At 39.8% G+C, this 6,000-nt stretch overlaps 1 protein-coding gene across 12 annotated transcripts in view; it reads right to left on the bottom strand.

Annotated features, from left to right (window-relative positions):
• mc4r (melanocortin 4 receptor) overlaps positions 1-6,000 on the bottom strand; it is a 37,367-nt gene that overhangs the window by 28,403 nt on the left and 2,964 nt on the right. For all 12 annotated transcript variants that reach the window (XR_002275003.1, XR_002275007.1, XR_002275005.1 and 9 more), the window contains exon 3: positions 1,042-1,163. The gene's annotated coding sequence lies outside the window, so the exon portion shown is untranslated. The remainder of the gene's footprint in view (positions 1-1,041; positions 1,164-6,000) is intronic.

The raw sequence follows: 6,000 nt of genomic DNA, 5'->3' as shown, positions 1-6,000 counted from the left end.
TATGCATGCTTAAGTTTAGGCACAAAATCTACATGGCTAGCATTGGGGCCCTGGATTGGGTTAACACACTCAAATGTCACACACGACTCGATTTCCAATTCTCTGTGTGAAACTCAGGTGTTTGTTGGACCCTTCCATCTGCTGCAACCACCCACGTTCTAGATTTCAAAACCGTTCACTTTCACCAGACACTAAATGTTAGCTGCTCCACACTCCAGTCCAGTTGGTGGTGATAATGCACCACTTCATTGTTTGCTAACCACCGTAAAACACCAACAACAAGAACATGAAGGACACTGGGCTACAATGTAAAAAATATATATCGCAATTTACAGCCGTTAATGTTGACAGTGTTTTATGCTGTGGACCAATGGCCTGTTTCGTTTTTTGCAGAAACTATATCCCTTACGATGTTAGATGCTTCGTGCCGTTTACCAGCAACTGTCAATATCTGCTGTTTGGTGCTGAGAGGGTTTTAGTTGGTAAATGAATGTTCACTGAACTTCTCACATGCTAGCCAAGAAAACACAACAGCAGCTTCGAGTTTCCTGCCAGCACCAACCGATCACTGACAGGCCTGCTACATACTGTAGGTAAAAGTCTATTTAAAGTGCTTGGAGTTTAACTGGAGAGATTTGGCTCCCTATACGATAAACTGGCAAAAAGCAAGATGGTGAAGACTAACTACAGCTAAACAAGTGAACACTGAGTTTAAATTTACCACAAACAAGACTCCAATAGAATGCTAATGTTGCTCCATGTTTGACAATTATGTAAATCTAGACAACAATTTTGGTAAGAAATTAACATGACCAGTGAGGTTGGTGTGGAGGTCTGCGGCCTAGTGGTGCAAAACGTGTGTAAATGCAGATTTATTTTGTTTTACAAAAGGTTTAACTCTCTGCTTCTTGGGATTTTTTGCAGAAATACAGCAGAACTAATTTTAATTTGTTAATTCATTGCAAACCACCAATGGCACCATAGTAGCCAGGTGTAAATAACATCAACCCAACATGTTACCAGAAGTATTGGAGACAGTACCTGCACCGTTTCCAGTAGCAGTTCTTCTTACGATCATCCCCTGCAGCAGTATATATTCTTTACAGAGGAATCCCATGACTTCCCAACAACATGACTGCAGTGTTTGCACAAATGAGAAAAACCTGGAAAGACAAGTGAGAATTTATGAAGTCAGTTATTGTTGTGAGATCAGTGCCAAAGTCTAAAGTCAACACACATGAACACATGACTTCTCTGGCCTGTTTTGATATTTTCTCTTAGCAAGAGTATATTTCTGCTGCTGTAAATAAATAGCTAGAGTCTAATGGGATCTGCTCTGTGGAGTGCGTGTGCGCTGCAGGGAGCAAACACAAGATATTTTTCTTTGTACAAGTCATGTAAAGGCAAATCTCTGCAAGGTGGAAGCTGACACTTAAGCGTACAGATTGAGCCATTAGGGTGAATTATTGATGCATGCTCATATTTGTAATAATAGACAAAGAGACACGGTTCAGACAACTTAGAAAATATATCTGTTAATAAAACGAGAGGGGAAAAATGGGGAAAGGATCAAATGCAAAGTAAAGAAAGACTAAAGCCCTAATCTGCTGAGTGTTTACAGTGCAGATGGATTTTTTTTTTTATTGGGCTTCAGACAGTTTTTCTATTTTTATCAACTAAAACTGTTTAAATATCTAAAAATGCAAAAGTATTGATCCGTAGACAGCAAACAAACTTGGCAGCAACTAAACTCTGAGCCCCAAACTGTGAACTCAGACTATACACCTACACTAGGATCACTGAAGCCAGAGTGCAGTGGAGGAGCTCTTGGTGGCTTTTACCTCTTCTCTTTCTTTCTGCTGCATTGAATAAGTAACCTGCCACAAACCTACAGCTGTAATTTAAAAGGGAAGAAATGTAGGACTGCATGTGGTCTCAGATGAAAGGCAGGGCAAGAAAAGGGCTGAAATTTATTTTTAAATATTTAGAGGGGAACATGCTCCCCCACCTCCATCCCACTATACCCACTTGAACTGAAATAATTCACTGTTTCCCTCACCACAACTTCAACATTTCTAGAGGGTTTCAATGATACTTGACCACATGACGCACTAACAGAGTTTTCCTCCCGTGAGACAGCTGTTTCAAGACCCATTACAGTGCATATGAAAGGAAGGAGATTAAAGCATCAACATCTTTAATGAGAAACATATTTCAACAGAACCGAAATGCCTGTTTTTACTTTGCACTGATTACATTTAAATGGATCCCATGAAGTGAAGAAAAAAATTCAAATGTTTTATTTCAGGCTGTCAGGCCACATGATGCAGGTTATTCAATTACACACACACACACACACACACACACACTATATTGAGCATATGTTTGATTTTCTGATATCTGCCATTCTTCCTGCAAACATTGTTGCATCAGAGTTTAAGGGCTGGCAAACAGTGCTGTCAGTGGTGATCATATTCTCTGACTTGTATCATTTCTAACTATTGTAGCACTGAGCTGATGGTTGCCACCCACTGAAGACCTCATCCATCTCAAGTCTTGTCAATGACATCTTAAACCCTGGACAAGAGAGAAAGAGACAGAGAGAGGGTGAGTGAGCGAGAATAAAGAACACTGAAGTGGAAATACAGTGAAAATAGAAGTTAAGAGAGGTAACAGGAGGTGGAGAGGAACAGACTCAGTGAGACTCAGTGAGACTCATTTCAACGTGTTCAGTGTGCGAGTGACCTTCAGGTTTCTACACACATTGGTTTGCCCACAACTGTTATTTTTGCACCGGGTTTATAGGGGTGTAGGTGTCCTGGAGTAATGATCCCACACCCACATGCTGTCATGCCCATGATCACCGAGGCCACCAAGAGCTTTCACCACTGCTGATCAGATCAGCAGAGTTAACCCAAGACACCCCCTGCCAAACTCATATCTGGGAAAAGAAATCTTTTTTTGCAGTCAAACTTAAGTCACAAAAATAGGAACTAAAGATCTGACTTGGACATGACCGATGTGGGATTTGACTCGACTTAAAGTTCAATACAAAACTAAAGTAGCATCTACACTGATATGACTGTTTAAAAAAAAGAAAATGACAAATTTTCAGAGGCCTGAAAGTCCAGAAAATTTCTTGTGAAGACATGTAACTTGACTCCAATGTCCCATAAAAGATCTGAGACTTAACTGGTACTTCCCCTCAATGACTTGGGCTGAGAAGACTTCAGACCTGACTAACTTGTCTCAAATTAATTAGATTTGACTTGACTGGTCAAGGTGATTTCAAGCACTTGAAACTTAAGACTTGTGACTTGACTTGAAAACTGACTCGACTCTGTAAATCAGCCCTACCTGCCACCTAGCCGAGGTTAGAAGAAGGGTTTTTTTGTTTGCATCCAAAGCTAACCTGTTTGTTTTGATAGTATTAGCCACCTAGAACAATCAGGATTTTACATTTGTGTTGAATATGATTTTAATTTGGGAGGAACTGGAGCTTTGTGTAACGTAAGTGCTTTGTTTGAGACTGTCTCACCAGCTTCGTCACTTGACACTGTGCCACTGCAGAGCTGTAGTAAAGCCAGTATTGTATCGATACGTGTTTCCCCCTGTTAAAAACTGCAATTGTTCCCCCTCTTGGTGGCTAGAGTTAGGATGACATTTGGATTAAGATATAAAGAGGGAGCACATATTTATACAACACTGGACCAGCAGCTGCATTTTGTACAGTTTGTCCCAACCAGGCATCAGTAGCATATATCGTTGCCAGGAAACAGGACGTTAGATTGAGTTTCACTAGACCCCCTAGGGGCTGAAAAGAAATTAATGAATGCACCTTTAACTTGGGCTTCAGATGACAGCTGTGCAAACTGCTTATTGTACTAGTTTAATTTGTGCACCTCAAACCTAAAATGTTTCCTGACTGCTCACGGTGGTGTATATAAAATTGTCTCAGCTTATTGTTCCAGCTCATTGCCTTTGTTTACATCTCTGCTGCATTTAAATGTTCATATTCTCTCTGTTGCCTGACTGACTCTTTGGTTCTGTTGTTCTTCCAAGTTTCTGTCACCCTGCTTGTGGTTTCCCTGTGTTACAGTTAACTCTAATCTTCATATACCCCCAGCCAATGTAGAAAGAAAATAAACAATGCAAAGCTTCAGTGAGATTTCACAGATTTGTATGTGATGCCAGGTTTACCTGCGTTTGTTTTTGGCCTTTAGTATCTGGATACAGAAAATGATTTAATAGGCCGCAACTAGCTGATCAGCTGAGGTTTGCCAGGGCTACAGGTGTAGCGAGTGAATATGAAAGAGCTTCATGTTCTTGTCTCAAAGATTCATGCTTTTTTTTTTTTTTTTTTTTTTAAATACACATACTGCAGCTCTGCCTACACCGAGACCACCCAGCCACTGTTATTACAGGCCAGTTCCTTCACCTCTAACGCCAACACACCCTGCAGATACTGCTGACACTCCAGAATGGGCCGTGCCAGCCTAAACACCCTACACCAAGGGAACAAAGATGTATGTAGCTTCTTTTACCAGCGTTGTCTAGTGCACTGATGATGTGATTTGATGTGTAATGGTAGCAACCTGTACTGCAATTATTCATTCAGAATGACAAACACTGTTCTGGAAATATTCTGACATATGTAAATATGTACCGGCTTAAAAAAAAAAAAAAAAAAAAAAGATAATGGAAGTGAGGATGATGCATTTAGTCAAGCACTTGTAGCAGTGTTTCCAGTATATGCAGCTTCCCTCTACAACTCTACTTCATTTTATAGTTGGATCAAATGATAAAGCAGATAAAACAATACAATGATCAACAGCACCATATTTCGGCTCTAGAATATTTTTAATGCAAACTTACTTAAAATGGAAGAATGTAATAATGTACAGTTGTATTGCTACTGTTTAGTTTACTATAATTAACCTAAAACAAATTTCTCCAAGGAGATAATCTATCCCATCACATCACAATGTGGTCAGTGTTGATCTAGGGAAAGGAATCAGCTGGCACATGAGTTTGGTTCATGGTTCGTTAAAATACTACTGGATAGGTTGTCATTACGTTTTGTACAGACATGCTTGAAAGCCAGAAGGGTCATGATTCATCTCCTTTTCCCCACCATTCAATCTTTAAGACCAGTTATAATATAGTTTTATACAGCCAACCAGCATTAACGCCGCTGTGGACACCGCACATATATGCCACCAGCAGGTGTTCTGCAGTCACTGTTTCAAAACGGCCCTCTGCACTGCCATTTAATCCTTTGTGGGCATATGAATGCCAGTTTCACTGGAATAGACACACACTGGTGGTGTTGTAACTGTACAAGACGGTGTTTGTTATCTTGCAGTCACATTCTGGCATCTGTCTCACATATTCTGACACTTCATTACTTCTGTTAAACCAGAGCAATTTGACACTGTTGACAATGAGGAGTGGGGAATATATTGGGGGAAATATGTATTAATGTGACAGTTCAGTTTGCATTTTTTGCATGTGTCTGAACATAAAGGGAATTTTAAACCTTGGTGAGAAATGAAATCCTCTACTCCTACTCTGTACTATATCATATATGTACATTAATGTACTCAGTTATATTTCACATCCCTTAATCTTTTCAGTTAAGGGCAGAAATTAACAGCAGGTTACATTAAAAATCCGTGAGTAAATGTTCAGACGGACACTTTTTTCATTCAAAAGTAATTTTGATTCTGCTCATGTTCAGAAAGTTTAGAAATGCCAAATGACTTTGACCCCCTTCGCGTCATCACAGCAGCGCACTCTGCTACACTACAATTTGTCATTTTTGGCACAACTAATTGTTACCATGGTTGTTGGTCTATTGTGTGAAGGTGCAAGGAGGAAAGTTTTGCATGTTACTGTAAAACACCTCTGATACAAAGTGACACTTTTAGTCTGTTCCTTGATGCTCCATTTATGCACAATGGCTCCTGAGCTATTGTTTATGATGCACCAAAATTATAG

Source organism: Monopterus albus, unplaced genomic scaffold, assembly GCF_001952655.1.
Source record: "Monopterus albus unplaced genomic scaffold, M_albus_1.0 scaffold3.1, whole genome shotgun sequence".
Taxonomy (NCBI): Eukaryota; Metazoa; Chordata; class Actinopteri; order Synbranchiformes; family Synbranchidae; genus Monopterus; species Monopterus albus.
The sequence above is the reverse complement of the archived record's forward strand: the minus strand, read 5'-3'. Positions and strand labels throughout refer to the sequence as shown.